Source organism: Schistocerca nitens, chromosome 1 (assembly GCF_023898315.1).
Source record: "Schistocerca nitens isolate TAMUIC-IGC-003100 chromosome 1, iqSchNite1.1, whole genome shotgun sequence".
Taxonomy (NCBI): domain Eukaryota; kingdom Metazoa; phylum Arthropoda; class Insecta; order Orthoptera; family Acrididae; genus Schistocerca; species Schistocerca nitens.
The window spans coordinates 471,009,002-471,027,009 of record NC_064614.1 but is presented as its reverse complement, the minus strand read 5'-3'; positions in this window follow the sequence as shown (position 1 = coordinate 471,027,009).

Here is an 18,008-nt window from a genome sequence, read left to right as displayed (position 1 = left end):
TGTGCATCACATCCAGTGGATACAACTGGCACTAGCTTGCACTGGTGACCCGCACGCACTAGAAAACTTGCTGGTATTCCGCCGCCAAACACCTCGCCTGCCAGTGTGGGTTACACACTTGACATCAAATATCTATTTCTGGAGTTCCCTGACTATATGCCTCACAATGCAGTGCACCACATTTCAAACTACACTACTGGCCATTAAAATTGCTACACGAAGAAGAAATGCAGATGATAAACGGGTATTCATTGGACAAATATATTATACTAGAACTGACATGTGATTACATTTTCACGCAATTTGGGCGCATAGATCCCGAGAAATCAGTACCCAGAACAACCACCTCTGGCCGTAATAACGGCCTTGATACGCCTGGGCATTGAGTCAAACACAACTTGGATGGCGAGTACAGGTACAGCTGCCCAGGCAGCTTCAACACGATACCACAGTTCATCAAGAGTAATGACTGGCGTATTATGACGAGCCAGTTGCTCGGCCACCATTGACCAGACGTTTTCAATTGGTGAGAGATCTGGAGAATGTGCTGGCCAGGGCAGCAGTCGAACATTTTCTGTATCCAGAAAGGCCCGTACAGGACCTGCAACATGCGGTCGTGCATTATCCTGCTGAAATGTAGGGTTTTGCAGGGATCGAATGAAGCATAAAGCCATGGGTCATAACACATCTGAAATGTAACGTCCACTGTTCAAAGTGCCGTCAATGCGAACAAGAGGTGACCGAGACGTGTAACCAATGGCACCCCCTTACCGTCATGGCGGGTGATACGTCAGTATGGCGATGACGGATCCACGCTTCCAATGTGCGTTCACGGCGATGCCGCCAAACACTGATGCGACCATCATGATGCTGTAAACAGAACCTGGATTCATCCTAAAAAATGACGTTTTGCCATTCGTGCACCCAGGTTCGTCGTTGAGTGATGCAGCGTCAAGGGTAACCGCAGCCATGGTCTCCGAGCTGATAGTCCATGCTGCTGCAAACGTCGTCGAACTGTTCGTGTAGATGTTTGTTGTCTTGCAAACGTCCCCATCTGTTGACTCAGGTACATATAGTGTATGTCGGAAGGAATAGTAAATATTTTAGGAAGTGCTAGTGCAGACTAATTCCAATGAAACATTACATATACCATGTCTCTAGTTTTTGTTGTTTACATACAGATATTAAAATGTAAACGCAACAAATACTTACAGAAGAAAAGGCGAATAATTAAGTTCAAAGTTCATTTTCATGAACTGTAGCTCCGAAGTGAAGGCATTCTCTTGTCAGTATCTAGGGTAGCTCGTTTGACGTCGTCTTTGGCGTTGTTTTGTGGGGTGAGCACTATTCGTGACATGAGCGATCAGTTTACGTTTTCTTTGCAGAATTCAGCTTACAGCCATTCTCAAAGGCAGAAAACTATGAGGAGAAAGTCTGTTGACCTTAGTGGCCAAGAATCGTGACCACTTCTGCCGGTTCATCTTTCGTGGAATCTTAGATTTAGATGATGTGTCACCTGACGACCAGAATGTGCACGGGTCCCGTTATGCTGCAGGAACATACTTGCCCTTGTAGCTGAAGCAGTTTCTTCCAATGACAGTGGAAGCTCGTTTTCCAGAAAGTCTAGATACGTGTGTTCTGCAAACAATGCGCTAATACAGCAGGCCCAAGCACTTGACTATCATACTCTGTCACACTTCGGCATACACTACGATCTTCGACGTTTCGCATCCAAGATTGTTCTGCTTTCTTATTTATGTTGTCATTCCATCTGACATTACATCATCCTCTGGGCGTCTTCTTAATACGAAGAATCCAGCACAGAGCCTCTAAAGTGCTTTTCCCATCATTTCGTCTCACAGTATGCCCACTCTTCCTCCATTTCAGCTTCGAAACAGACTTTGTCCCGTCCACCTGTCTTCTCCATTATCCAGTTCTTTCTTCTATCGTCTCTCCTTTCAATGCACAATATACATCGTTCTATTTCTCGATGAGCAAATCCTATTGTATTTTTTTATGTTTTATTTTATTTATTTATTTATTTGTTGAGCATTTAACGTCTATCTTTAACGTCCACACGTTACTACCGACAGGAAGATTTCCATTGAAAGAGCGTTGGTAATTCACTTCTGAATACAGCATTCATTTACGAAATAAACTTCAAGATCCCTTTCTGTCCATTTGTTTGTCGTTTCCGGGTGCACTAAACACGAATTCGTCACCTGTTTCTCAAACTTCAACGTTAATCGTTATTGTCTTCCTATCACCATGCTGACTGTACTTTGTAATGTCCTACAGTTTTTAAACGTAAAGACCTGCTGTCATGCTTGCTCTAGTCAGTTCCTCCATGCTTTCGGAAGTTTTTCTCGATTTGAACGAAACAATATCAGGAATGAGCCATGGTAAAAATTGCTGTTTTGAAGAGCGCGCCGCAGCGCGTAGTGTGAAGCAGTCGCCCTCCGTTTTTGGCGGTGGCGCCGCTGGGGCAATCGCAGCTTTGGTGTCTCCCTCTGGTGGGAAAGGGGAAAGGTTGCCTGTTCACGTGCATTTAAGGGGCGCTATGAGCTCGCCAGTCATCCAGTCTGCGTCAGTCTCTCGTCCCCAGCTTGCTAGTCTGTCTATCGTCCGCAGTTGTGAGGCAGCTAGTGTCTGTCTGTCGTCCGCAGTGCAAGTATGTCTTTCGTTCGGATCAACCTATAAAGCCGTCAAAATGAGAGTCTTTCCACTACGCCAGTAAGAGAACTCAGTGAGTGGTCGCTCGGTCGGAGCTTAGTTCCTGCATCTGAGTCTACGCGTTAGGCCGCCAGTCTGCTCGAGTTTGCTCAGGCAATGGTCAAGGCGGTTGGATGGTTGGATCGATCAGTTGCTCACTGAGACACAAGATGACTTGTTCGGCTTGAGCATCGCCGCGTGTGAGGTCGCTACGTGAGTCCAATGGGCCGCGCCGTATAGCGAGGGGGTAGTGGTTTCGCGGTCGACACGAGAGCAACAGGAGTCAACCCACGACATCGGTCTGGCCGGTGCGAGCTGCGACGCCGTGGGACGGGAGATCGGCGCTCCTTCCTGCGTCCGTTGAAGCGGCTGGCAGCGGACGGTTCGGGAGAGCGATTTCGGGGTGCTGAGCCAGGTCTTCTCCAGAAATCGCAGTTTATTAGAAGTTAAGTGATTGATGAAATGTTGTTTCATTTACTTGTTAAATTCTACTTGTTTTCTTGGTGAGCTCCCCAGCCGTTTTGTTTTGGGGTCGTCCCACCATTCTTCTCCGTTTGCCCACCCGCGGGAAGGTGCTTGTTTATGAATTGGGTGGTCCGTTTTTCCTCTGTGGAGTAGGGGCGGGTTAGAGCAATCTGCGGTTCGGGTTGTTCGGTAATCTCCCTATCAATATACGGTACGTTAGTAGCTGCCCCTGTCATATTTGTCGGATTCGGTGTGTTAACGAATTTATTGCTTGGAGTGTAACGGCCTAATTCCTGAAATATGTTTTGATCTTGCCTATGATCTTGAGAGGCGGTATGTGTGTACTGCAGAGCATGTTAACTTGTTTAGCCAACCTTGTAGAATTTTATATATGATTGCATTTCATGGGTTTTTATTTAAATGGTCATTTTAGTATATAAAGTTGCCACCCTTCCACCGTAAGCCTTTTCTTAGAAGTTAAAACCAAGTTGCACCTTCGGTGGCAAAGCTAGTATTTTAATTTTAGTGTTTTGTACCATTTCCACCCCTCCTACGGGGTGCATAGTTTGTGTGCTTGTGTGAAATGTTAAAAGCTGCCAGGAGTGGCCGTGCGGTTCTAGGCGCTCCAGTCTGGAACCGAGCGACCGCTACGGTCGCAGGTTCGAATCCTGCCTCGGGCATGGAGGTGTGTTGATGTCCTTAGGTTAGTTAGGTTTAATTAGTTCTAAGCTTTAGGCGACTGATGACCTCAGAAGTTAAGTCGCATAGTGCTCAGAGCCATTTTGAAATGTTAAAACTTTTAGTTTAAAGTAATCTGATGTGTTGCAGATTTGCACCAGTGCCGTCGTAAAGGGAGCGGCAAGGTTCTCAGCCCGAAAGCTCATACAGTCAAAAAAATTTGTTTCTTTCTGCCTCTGAATAAATTGTAACTTGATATTTAGAGAGTGCTTTCTGATTATAATTTTAAATCTGTTTCTTTTAAAAGATGCGTTTGGCGTCATTAAAGTGAATAAATTACCATTTGTTAAAAAGGAATTTGCTTATGATTTCATCTGTTACTCCCTGGCAACTACTTCCACGCTCACACAGTGTGATTCCCTGGCAACTACTTCCACGCTCACACAGTGTGATTAAATGTGTTAATGTTCTTGATGAATCGCTAGTAAGTAGAATAAATTCTCAAGAAAATTCTTTGAAAATAAATCACGGTTCGCGGATGGTTTGCCACGAAGGGAAACAAAAAGGGACGTAGAATATCGTGACTTAGAACATCGTCGACGTTCCGCTCTGCCGCGGATGAGAAAACCAAAGGGGTGCTCCAATGAAATGAAATAATAGCACAGACCATCACTCCTGGTTGTTGGACCGTATGGCGGGTGACAGTCAGATTGGTATCCCGCCGCAATCTGGGGCGTCTCAAGACACGTCTTCGCTCATCAGCAGGTCTCAGTCCAGAGCGTGACGTATCACAGAAGACAATTCTACTCCAGTCAATGAGATTCCAGGCCAAATGTGCCCGACAGCATTGGTAACGGGCTTGTTGTTGTACAGAGGTCAATGGCAGTCGGTACAAGTAGCTCTGTGATCTCATCTCCCTTTCTGTGAGCCGCCTATTAATGGTCCTTCTTGTCACTGAAGCATTAGTTGCACATGGGATCGATGATAATGATGAATGCTGGGCTCTGAGTGACTCTCTGACGTTCTTGATGCTGTGTTCGGTCATGTTTCACCCATTCCTGCCAATGTCGTCGAATAGTGGCATCGCTCCTATTCAAAGATTGAGCGATTCGCCGATTGCTCCAACCGGCTTTTTCGAGCCCAACTACATTTCCTCTCTTGAATGCTGGTCTGCGTATATTCTTCACATGCCGATCTGGGAGGCAAAGTTAATGACCAACTGAGTAGATGGAATGAAATTCGCCAAGACTTTATGCCCTAATATCTACATGTGCCTTGTTTACTATCCTTTGTAGCTGCACTGTGGGCTGCAGTGCCACATACTCACCCATCGGCCACAAAAGTTTACAATTCTGCACACGAACTTGTGAGAAATTTTTACCATTCCTTCGTCTTTTGTCTTAGGATGTACCTTAAGTATCAAAGACTTCACCCCATCTTTCTCGCACTTCAGAACTGTGCTGCGCAGTAAGAGATTAATTCCTCGCGTGGGTAGCCTTAGTTGGGACAACTACGGCGGTGGTAAACGGAAATCACCGAGAGGCGCGTCTCCCAGTAGCTTGGAACAAGCGTAGCTGCGACGGCCGGAAGAGGCGGCAGGTAACGGAAGGAAAGAGGCGCCGCCGGGGAAGCGCGCCCGGGCCGCCGAGTTGCCTGCGGTCTCGCCTTCGCCTCCGCCTCCGCCTTCCTGCGGCGCGCCGCGGGGCTTCCGAGGGCGCGCTTCCTCACCTGCAGATCCGGCACTCCGCACCGCCTCCACTAATTTGCCTTCCAGCAGTCCAGCAGAGGACCACTTGCTCAAAATGCTTCGTCACAGGTGTGCGACACTGTCCACATATCGAACTCACATGGAGTTGTAAAACTGCCGTGGGCTATCGTAGACTACAATGAGTATTAGCTTTGGCAAGCTAAGGTCGTTCCCGCGTTACATGTACATTAGGAGTGTTGCATACCTATCTGGCGTTGCGTCATTTCGATCCCTTTGCATATGCGAACTGTGACTGAGCAGGGTACATAAAGGGCTGCGTAACATATGGAATACTTTTGTTCTTCACTCACCATCCCCCAGTTACTTAAAAATAAACAATATTCATAGCAAAATTGAGCTTGCCATCGTTTAAGTCAGGTTTTATTGGAAAATTGTTGATTTTTTAATGTGAAACAGAGGGATGTTTTAGTAAAGATAAAGAAAACGACACAGATTTATCATATAGCGCTAGAGAACGTAATTGCCTCTACAAAAAGTTGAGTTAGGCAGCAGCCGTCTCACGATAAACAGCAGCAGTAGCAGCAGCAGCAGCAGCGAAGTAAGCGATTTTGTGACATTTTACGAATTCCTAATCAAGAGCAAATTATTTAGTCTCACCTCTGTGCTTTGGTGGTTTAGTTCTGCATTTTTGCGTGTTAATTTAATATTTGATGGACACAGTTCTCTCGTTTTGGTTTATGTCATAAATTAACCCATTTTGGGACATCTGTAAATACCTAATCAGGAACAAATTATTAAGTCTCACCTCTGTGCTTGGGCAGTTTCGTTTTTGAATCTCTGCGTGTTAATTCAATATTTAATAGACACAGTTCTTTTCTCTGTGTCGGACATTAACCGATCTTGTGACATATTACAAGTTTCTAATCTGGAACGAATTATTTAGACTCGCCTGGGTGTTGTGGTAGTTTACTTTTTGAATTTTTGCGTGTTAATTCAATATTTAATAGCCACAGTAGTCGCATTTTTGTTTGTGTCGGTAAGTAAACAGATTTTGTGACGTATTACAAGTTCCTAATCAGGAGTGAATTATTTGGTCTCTCCTGTGTGCTTTAGTAGTTTAGTTTTTGAAACTCTGCGTGAAAATCTAATCTAATTTATTAGACACTCTTCATGAGTTTTCATCAGTGTCTACAATAGAGTTTCGTAGCACGTGTCGAAAGTCGTTTGTTCCTTTGTTTTGAAAGCTACTCATCGCTTGCGCAGCAGCTGTCCGCCGATAAATAGCTGCAGCTGTAGCAGCAGCGAAGTAACCGATTTTGTGACATTTTACGAGTTCCTAACCAGGAGCGAATTGTATAGTTTCGTCTGTGTCCTTTGCTAGTTTAGTTTTTGAATTTCTCTGTGTTAATATTTAATAGAGTTCTCGCGTTTTCGCTTCTGTCGGAAAGTAAACCGATTATGTGACAAATTGTAAGTTCCTAATAAGGAGTGAATTATTTAGCCTCACCTGTGTGGTTTGGTAGTTTGGTTTTTGAACCTCTGCATGTTAATCTAATTTATTAGACACACTCCTTGCGTTTTTGTCAGCGTCTACGGTAGTGTTCCGCAGCAGTGTTCCGGTAGTGTTTCTTTGTTTATCTGTGTAGTAGAATTTTCCACAGTCTTTGGTATGGATAGGAACTGAATGCTGCGTATCGATGCGAGCCGAGTTGGTAACACTTCGCTCCCAGCTCCAGGTTGTTTTGGCTTCAGCTACACGGCTTGAAGCTGCAGTGGATAGGTATCACTTTCGTGGGCTGGCCGTGGGGACCCAACGAACGTCCAGCACGACCCACGACTCCGACGATCGGTTTGCACTGGTGGCTAGCCCAGTTACTGCTCGTCTCGTCGTCGAGTGAAAGATCGCTTCAAAGCATGGAACGCTGCAAAACTGTTCCTGGGCACCAAACGTAAGAGTTCCACGGTTAGTCTGCAAACAGTTTCCAGGTGCTGTCTGTGGCTGAGACTGTTCCTCAGCCAGATGCAGTCATTTATCCTGTTTCAGAGGAAACCTCTGGGTCTGCAAAATCCGAGCATCACAGAGGGTGGTATTATTGGCAGTTGGGAGCTCGAATATTAGGCGCGTTATGGGGCCTCTTAGGGACATGGATGCCAAGGAGGGGAAGAAAGCCAATGTACATTCCGTGTGCATACCGGGTGAAGTCTTCCATACAGGGAACGGGTCCTTCCAAATGCCTTGAAGAGCGCAGGGTGCAGCTAACTGAGGTGGTGGCTCACGTCGGTGCAAATGATTTGTGTCGCTTTGGATCGGAAGAGATTCTAACTGTTTTGAGTGGCTATCAGAAGTGGTAAAGGCCGCCAGTCTTGTTTGGGAGATGAAAGCAGAGCTCACCATTTTCAGCTTAGTCGGCACGACCGATTGTGGACCTCTGGTAGAGAGCATAATGGAGGGTCTGAATCAGAGGCTTAGACGGTTCAGTGACCGCGCAGACTGCAGATTCCTCGACTTGCGCCATACGGTTGTGGGTTTCGGATTCCGCTAAATAGATGACGAGTCCATTGCACGCAGGAGGCCACTAAAAGGGTAATAGGAACTGTGTGGCGTGTACTGAACGGTATTTAGGTTTGACGGTTTCGGGGAAACACAAAAAAAGGCATCAGTCTCAGATAGTGCAGGTCAAACACAGGAAAAAACGTAGAGGAAGGAACTGCCGGTAAAACAGTTGTAATTTGTCGCATCAGTGTTGGGACAGTACCAGAGATCCAAGTGCTAATAGAAAGCACATATACTCAAATCGTTAAAGGCACTGAAAGCTGGCTAAAGCCGGAGATAGGTTCACCAGGAATTTTTGAGAAGGACCTAACGGTATTCAGAAAGGTTAGACTACATACAGTTGGTGGTAGCGTGTTTGTTACTGTTAGAAGTAATCTATCTTGTAGTGAAACTGAAGTAGACAGTTCCTGTGAGTTATTATGGGTAGGGGTGTCTCTTGGCAACCGGAATAAAATAATAACTGGATCTTTTTACCGACGTCCCATCTGAGATGACAACCGACGTCCCATCTGAGATGATACAACTGCTGAAAGGTTCAAAGAAAAGTTGAGCCTAATTTCAAACACTCATACAATTATAGTTGGTGGTGACTTCAATTTACCCTCTATCTGTTGGTGGAAATACATGTTTAAATACAGAGATACGCATAAAAAATCATCCGAAATTGCGCTAAATGCATTCTCTAAAAATTAGTTCGAGCATTTACTTCATAAGACCACTCCAATAGTAAATGGTTGTGAAAACATACTGTACTTGACGTCAGCTACAAATAACACTGAGCTGATAACGAACATCAAGACGGATACACGGATTAGTGAACATGGGTTGTCGTAGTGATACTGAATACCGTAAATCTAAAATCCTCCAAAAATAAACGAAAAATATATCTATTTAAAACATCAGTTAAAAATTCGCTTGAGGCCTTCCTGAGAGACAATCTTCACTTCTTCCAAATTAACAATGTAAGTGTAGACCAGGTGTGGATTGAATTCAAAGAAATAGTGTCGGCAGCGACTGAGAGATATGTTGTTCTCGTGGTCTTTAGCCCTAAGACTGGATTGATGCAGCTCTCCATCTACTCTCTATCCAGTGTGAGTCTCTTTATCTCCGAATAATTACAGCAAGCTACATCTTTCTGAATCTGCTTACTGTATTCATCTATTGGACTCCCTCTACGATTCCCCCCCCCCCCCACACCGATCCCTTCTTTTGATCAAGTTGTGCCACAAATTTCTTGCGTCCCCAATTCTGTTCAGTAATTCCTCATTGGTAACATGACCGGCCTATCTAATCTTCAGATTTCTTGTGTGGAACCACATTCCGAAAGGTTGTGTTCTGTTTTTATGTAAGCTGTTTATCGTCCATGTATCACTTCCATACATGGCTACACTCCAGAAAAATCTTCCTAATACTTAAATCTATTTTCGATGTTAATAGAGTTCTCTTCTTCAGAAACGCTTTTCTTTCCATTGCTAGTCTGCATTTTATATCCTCTCTACTTCGGTCATTATGAGTTATTTTGCTGCCTAAATAGCAAAACTCATCTATTACTTTAGTTGTTTCCTTTCCTAATCTGATTCCCTTAGCATTCCCGATTTAATTCGACTATATTCCAATATCGTCGTTTTGCTTTCGATGATGTTCATCGTATATCCTCCTTTCAAAACACTGTCCATTCCGTTCAACTCCTCTTCCAAGTCCTTTGCTGTCTCTGACAGAATTACAACGTCATAGGCGAACATCAAAGTTTTTATTCCTTCTCCCTGAACTTTAACTCCTACTCCAAGCCGTGCGGAGTGGCCGCGCAGTTTGAGACGCCATGTCACGGACTGTGCGGCCCCTCCCATCGTAGGTTCGAGTCCTCCCTCGGGCATGAGTGTGTGTCATGTTCTTAGCAAAAGTTAGTTTAAATAGTGTGTAAGTCAAGGCACCAATGACCTTAGCAGTTTGGTCCATAGGAATTCACACACATTTGAACATTTTTTCCTACTCTAATCTTTCCTCTGGTTTCCTTTACTGCTTGTTCTATTCACAGACTGAATAACATCGAGGATAGGCTACAACCCTGTCTCACTCCCTTCTCAACCACTGCTTCCTTTTCATATCACACGACTCTGATCACTGCCGCCTGGTTTCTGTACAAGTTTGGCTCCCTGTATTTTACCCCTGCCACCGTCAAAATTTCAAAGAGAGGATTCCAGCCAACATTGTCAAAAGCTTTCCCTAATTCTACAAATGCAATAAATGTAGGTTTGCCTTTCCTTAACCTATCTTCTGAGAGGAGTCTTAGCGTCAGTATTGCCTCGCGTGTTCCTACATTTCTCCAGAATCCGACCTGATATTTCGGGAGATCTGCTTCTATCAGTTTTTTCCATTCTTCTGTACAGAATTCGTGTTAGTATTTTGCAACCGTAACTTATTAAACTGATTGTTCAGTAATTTTCACACGTGTCAGCAACAGCTTTTTTTGGAATTGGAATTACCACAGTCTTCTTGAAGTCTGTGGGTATTTCGCCTGTCTTATTCATCTTGCACACCAGATGGAAGAGTTTCGTCGTGGCTGGCTCTCCCAAGATTGTCAGTAGTTCTGACGAAAAGTCGTCTACTCCCGGGACGTTGTTTAGACTTACATCTTTCAGAGCTTTGCCAAATTCTTCTCGCTGTAACATATCTCCCGTTTCATCTTCATCTACGTCCACTTCCCTTTCTATAATATTGCTTTCAAGTTCATCTCCGTTGTACAGATGATCTATATGTCCCTTCCAACTTTCAGGTTTCCTACTTTGCTTAAGACTGGTTTGACAGATTTATATCAAAAAATTAACAACCGACGGAGCTGATCCCCCTTGGTACACAAAACAGGTCAGAACACTGTTGCAAAAACGACGATAAAAGTATGTCAAATTTAAACGAACTCGAAATCCCCAAGGTTGATGATCTTTTACAGAAACTCGAAATTTAGCGAGGACTTCAATCCGAGATGCTTATTGTGGTGTCACCGCCAGACACCACACTTGCTAGGTGGTAGCTTTAAATCGGCCGCGGTCCATTAGTACATGTCGGACCCGCGTGTCGCCACAGTCAGTGATTGCAGACCTAGCGCCACCACACGGCAGGTCTAGAGAGACTTACTAGCACTCGCCCCAGTTGTACAGCCGACGTTGCTAGGAAAGGTTCACTGAGAATTACGCTCTCATTTGCCGAGACGATAGTTAGCATAGCCTTCAGCTAAGTCAATTGCTACGACCTAGCAAGGCGCCATTTCTCCTTTGCTATGTATCTAATGAAGCATGTACAGTAACAAGACCAATGTTCACCAATTATGCATTAAAGTTAAGTATTCCAGAAGCTACGTACTTTTCTTTATAGCATTCATTACGTATCCTGTTTCAGACCTCACGCCAGCCTGCGTGAGCTTATAGCGTGCATTTCGGCTTCCTCAAACAACACGGTGTTGGCACTTCTGCCGACACTTCACTTATAATACTTTCCACAACGAAACTTCGTCTCGAAACCTGGCAGAAAATACAAAGAGATTCTGGTTTTATGTAAAGTATGCTAGTGGCAACACACAATCAACGCCTTCTTTGCATGATAGCAATGGAAGTACTATCGATGACAGCACTGCTAAACACAATCTCCTGAAATTCCTTCACCAAAGAAGACGAAGTAAATACTCCAAAATGCGAATAAAGAACGGCTGTCAACTTGAGTAACTTAGAAGTAGATATCCTCGGAATAGTGCAGCAACTTAAACCACTTAATAAAAGCAAGTCTTCCGGACCAGACTGTATACCAATTAGGTTCCTTTCAGAATATGCTAATGCAACAGTTCCTTACTTAACAACCATATACAACCACTGGCTTGACGAAAGATCCGTACCCAAAGACTTGAAAGTTGCGCAGGTAACAGCAATATTCGCCGGCCGAAGTGACCGTGCGGTTCTAGGCGCTGCAGTCTGGAACCGCGAGTCCGCTACGGTCGCAGGTTCGAATCCTGCTTCGGGCATGGATGTGTGTCATGTCCTTAGATTAGTTTATGTAGTTCTAAGTTCTAGGGGACTAATGACCTCAGAAGTTGAGTCCCATAGTGCTCAGAGCCATTTGAACCATTTGAACAGCAATATTCAAGAAAGGTAACAGGAATAATACACTAAATTACAGTCCCATATCATTAACGTCGATATGCAGAAGGATTATAAATTGTCTCAAAGAGAACGGTCTATTGATACATAATCAACATGGATTTATGAAACATCATACTTGGAAAACACAACTAGCTCTTTACTGACGCCGGCCGGAGTGGCCGAGCGGTTCTAGCGCTTCAGTCTGGAACCACGCCACCGCTGCGGTCGCAGGTTCGAATCCTGCCTCGGGCATGGATGTGTGTGATGTCCTTAGGTTAGTTAGGTTTGAGTAGTTCTAAGTTCTAGGGGACTGAAGACCTCAGAAGCTAAGTACCATAGTGCTCAGAGTCATTTGAACCATTTTCTTTACTCACACTGGGTGTCGAATGTTAACAACAAGGAATTTCAAATTGATCCGTATTTTTAGATTTCCAAAGGAATCGGCTTGTAACCGAATTGCCTGTTTTGGGAGTATCGTCTCAGTTATGTGACTGGACACGTGATTTCCTTTCAGAGAGATCACAGTTCGTAGTGATTGACGGAAAAGTGATCGAGTAACGCAGAAGTGATTTTTGGCGTTCCCCAAGGTAGTGTTATAGGCCCTCTGCTGTTCCTTATCTATATAAACGATTTTGAAGACAATCTGAGCAGTCGTCTTAGATTATTTTCAGATGTCGCTGTCGTTTATCGACTAGTAAAGTGATCAGAAGATAAAACAAATTGAGAAACGATTTAGAAAAGATATCTGACCGGTGCGAATATTGAAATTTGACCCTAAATAATGAAAAGTTTGAGGTCATCCACATAAGTGCTAAAAGGAATCCGTTAAACTTCGGTTACACAATAAAACGATCAAATTTAAAGGCCGTGAATTCAACCAATACCTAAGAATTACAATTATAAACAACTTAAATTGGAAACAATACATAGAAAATGTTGTGGGGAAGGCTAAAAAAGACTGAGTTTTATTGGCAGACACCTTAGAAGATGCAACAGATGTATTAAAGACACTGCCTACACTACGCTTGTCCGCCCTCTCTTGGAGTACTGCTACGCGCTATGGGATCCCTACCAGACAAGATTAAAGAGGTAAATCGAGAAAATACAAAGAAGAGCAACGCATTTTGTATTATCTAGAAGTAGGGGAGAAAGTGTCACGGAGATGATGTAAGATTTGGGGAGGACATCATCAAAACAAAATCGTTTTTCGTTGCGGCGGTATCTTCTCACGAAATTACAGTCACCAAGCTGCATCTCCGAATGCGATAATAGTTTGTTGGCGCCGACATACATGTTGAGAAACGATCATCATAATAAAATTAGGGGTAATCAGGGCTCGCACTGAAAGATAATAGCGTTCGTTTTTTCCGAGCGCTGTTGGAGAGAGAGATTTTTCCGAGCGCTGTTCAAGAGAGGAATAATAGAGAATTATTATGAAGGTGGTTCAGTGAACTCTTTGCCAGGCACTTGAATGTGATGTGCAGAGTTTCCATGTAGATGTAGACATAGACGTAGGAAAACGTAAACTAAAAAAAACGCAAAACAAAAATATCAAACATCGCTTCAACACTTCGTCGAAAATATAAAAACATTTTTCTGTTATTAATAAATAACTTTCGCATTTATCAATAACAACATTAAACTCTTGCCTTTGATGATGGTGAAGAACGTTCTATTCAGTACAAAATAACAACAATAATTATGTATATTTATTCTGTTTGCCCATGTAATCCATACTTGTATCAAAATCAATTGCTTTTGTTAGGTAAAAGCGCTGAAGCTAAGCGATCAAGTAACTTTGGCTACTGACAAAATTCAATTTATTTTCTATAAGGATACAAAGTACAGACTGGACTAACACAAAATGCTGTGCGTTCTAATTATGCGCAAAACAAACAACCGACCAAACATAACGCAAAGAAAATGCGTCGCCTCCCATTTTCTCTCTTACACCTTCATTAATGTTTCTTTCCCTAGTAGTTCTGCCAATACTACCGGTAATGCTACCATTTTCTACGTCTTTTATGTAGTTTACCAAAACTTCGAGTCGTAGTTTTCGTAGAGCGCAGCTCTGAACTATACTAACTGCTGAGTGATTTAGCATGGAGACAGCAGCATGCACTACAAATAAATCACTCGTCGCGAGTTATCAGTCCACAGATGGAGATTGTATATATAAGAATAGACTCTCATACCTCTGACCTTAGCCGGCCGCTCTGGCCGAGCGGTTCTAGGCGCTTCAGTACGGAACCGCGCTGCTGCTACGGTCGCAGGTTCGAATCCTGCCTCGGGCAAGGATGTGTGAGATGTCTTTAGGTTAGTTAGGTTTAAGTAGTTCTAAGTCTAGTGGACTGATGACCTCAGATGTGAAGTGCCATAGTGCTTAGAGCCTCAGACCTTATTGTTTAAGCACAAGAAATGTGCGTAGAAGCAGAGATAACCTTTTACTGCTGATACAACTGAGGCAGGAAAGTTTTTGAATTCCGGCTGTATGTGCGTTATGTTTAGATAAAGACAGCTTTGACTCTTCAGAGACTGGAGTGGAAGAGGTCAGCCGCCAACCAGTTGCGGTTCTTCCTCGACCGTCTCGCGCTGGCTGTGTTGCCTTTTCTGCAGGTACCTGCACGGTCCTCTCAAGTCTGGCTGGCTGCAAGCCGGTAACAGAACCCACTGCCACTGCAGTCTGTCAGTCACAAAGTTATTCGTTCGAGCTCTATTCAGGGTGTCTGGGCTACAGGTATATAAAATCAATTGTTTATATTTCAGTACCAATGAAGGTTTGTAACTTTATCCCGACATTGTACACAGAGACGCAAACATTTTTATACGTTTTGATAGAGATCAATGTCGCCACCGTTTTTAGCTCGACCCCACTTCTCGCCACATGTTTGCAAGGGTGACAAGTGTTATGGTCTCTACTGTGGCGTGTATCTGTTGTCTCAAATCTACCAGATGTCGAACCCTTGTCTTCTAATTAATGTTCCTGATAAATCACCATGCACTGAAATCCAGCAGGGTCAGATCGGGAGACAGAGGGGCCAGGCAATAGAACCCTCTACTCCTTCCGACCCAACCGTCACGGAACGTCTCATGGAGAAATGTGGTAAAATCTTCATGATAGTGGAAGAGGAGGGGGGGGGGGGTACCACACGGCTGGAAAATGACGTTGGAAGGCATCTGTGGAACTCCATAATCCGCCAACATGTCAAGATAAGTGTGCCCTGTAACTGGCGCGCGTATGTCCTGCGTTTCAGCACTGTTCATGAAATGGTGAAGATCACATCTTGGAGAGTGTCTCTGTCGGTTACTTATTTATCCAACAACATAAAATGTCGAGAGTTCTTTCGTTAATGGGATTTAAGTATACCGCTAGCCCGGACATCCTGTTTTTTATTTTTCGGTAAGCTTGGCCACCAACTTCAGTTAACGGGAACGTGGGTAAAAAGGATTTTATGAAAAGGTACTTTATAGTTGGCCGTGAAAGGAACAAGAACTGTTCCGGACGCCTCAGACGGGCAATACTGCGAGCTGTGACGTTAAAGAAAATCTTCGTTACCCATTACATATTTTGTGAATGGCGTTCAGCGTACTGCGGGGTGTCGGCTGTGCTGATTCGCATGCCGCTACAGTTCGATCGCTGGTGACCTACAGAGAAAGGAAGCACCCTATATCATCATGCAAATTAATTAAAGGAAATGGTAATGTCGCGCAACAGAAACGTCTTACTGAATGGTAATTAACAGGGGTGGTCCAGTGAAGCATGACAATATGGGTCGCACACCTCGCACATAGACATGTTAATGAGAAGAGGGATCGTCTAATCCATAACAGAAATAAGTTTTAGACATGTTAATGAGAGGACGGATCATAAAACCTATAACAGAAAGAAGTGGTCACTATAACAATCACGTTTTTACCTAAGAACAACCTGCTAAGACAAACAATATTTAACGGTTAATACTTGCACAAAGGGTTTTAATGATACACTCCAACCTTCGCAGGTGGCTGGACATGATAAAAGCAAAGCTATGCGAATAATACACGAATACGACCACTAACTATGAGCATTGTTAGCAAATTACTGGAAAAAAAGGACAAATAGGTTCGAGACCAACAAGATTACCACAGCGCATACTGAAGGCAAAGAGCTAGAAGCGAAGTATTAAAACGTAATAACTGGATCCTGAGGGGAGTGGAATAATATCGCGTCCCCGCGGAATCATTGATCGCAACGTTTGCCCATCTTACCACAATCGTAGTGTAACACGAATGGCAGCGAATGGATATTCTGAGTTCATCTCTCTTCAGTACTTCTCTCTTACTGTGGGCGAAACATGAGATCATTATTTTGACCGTATTCTAAACAGAAGCAGATGTTTGAAGTAACGGCCCTCCATAGTCCTAAACTCTGTGCGGAAACGAATTCAGTTCAAAAGGTTACGGTTACGGTCTTACGAGTACACTATTAGTACAGTATCTTTCAAAAATACAGTTACATGGTGGGATTGTGGCAAAGATATGCAGAAACTGTGTACTGTCGACAAATTAAGGAGACGTATAAAACTGCAACGCTGTGATTCTTTGTTATATAGAGCGCACCCAACTCAAACTTCAGTTTCTTGAGAGAACCTTATCAAAGTATGGTTCATCTGTAAAGGAAACCGCATATAGGACACTATTGCGACATATTCTTGGGTGCTTCTTGAGTGCTTGGGGTCCCCAGCAGACCGGATTAGAGGAAGACATTGAGGCAATATAGAGGCGGGCTGCTAGATTTGTTGGTGGTAGTTAAGATCAACACTCTAGCATCACGGCGTCGCTTCGCGTACTCAAGTGGGAATCCACGAAGGGAAGACGGCATTCTTTTCGCAGAAAACTATTGATAAAGTTTAGAGAACAAGCATTTGAAACTTACTGCAGAAATGTTTTACTGCTCTTAAATTACATGTCGCGTAAGCACCACGAAGGTAAGACAAGATAAATTAGGGCTTCTATGGAGGCATAGAGACAATCTTTTTCCCTTCGCTCTGTTTGTGTTTGGAATGGGAATCGAAGTGACTAGTACTGGTACGAGGTCCCCTCCGCCAGCACCATATAGTGGCTTGCCGAATATTTATGAAGATATAAATGTAGAAATGACTTTTCATAGAGATAAAAATAATAATTCGAGTTTCGACTACGCAGCAAGATAATTTCCCATTTTCATAACATCTCTTTTCCACCACAAGTTTTCACTGTTCTCAGTGGCTCTAAGAATACATTAGGTTGACAACTTGAATGAATAAACCAGTATGGTATGTTTTCCTTGTTTTTCAAGCGGGCAGCTGTGCAACAGTTTGTAACCGTCAAATGTGTGATAGGCGTAAGTAGAAGCTACCATAATTTAGATGAGATACGAGGTGTGGCTAGGAAAAAACCGGACTAGTACTGGTGAAACAATAAAACGAATGCAATAAGGCTGAAAGTCGCGTGGCCTGTCACGTGACTCTCGCTCCGCCTACTGCTCGAGTTTCATCTGCCTCCTGCACTCAGTCTGCCCGTGGCGTCTGTTTTAAGTAGTTGACGTTTTGTCTGTGCGTCGGAAAATGTTGAGTGTACAGAAAGAACAGCGTGTTAACATCAAATTTTGTTTCAAACTAGGAAAATCTGCAAGTGAAACGTTTGTAATGTTACAACAAGTGTACGGCGATGATTGTTTATCGCGAACACAAGTGTTTGAGTGGTTTAAACGATTTAAAGATGGCCGCGAAGACACCAGTGATGA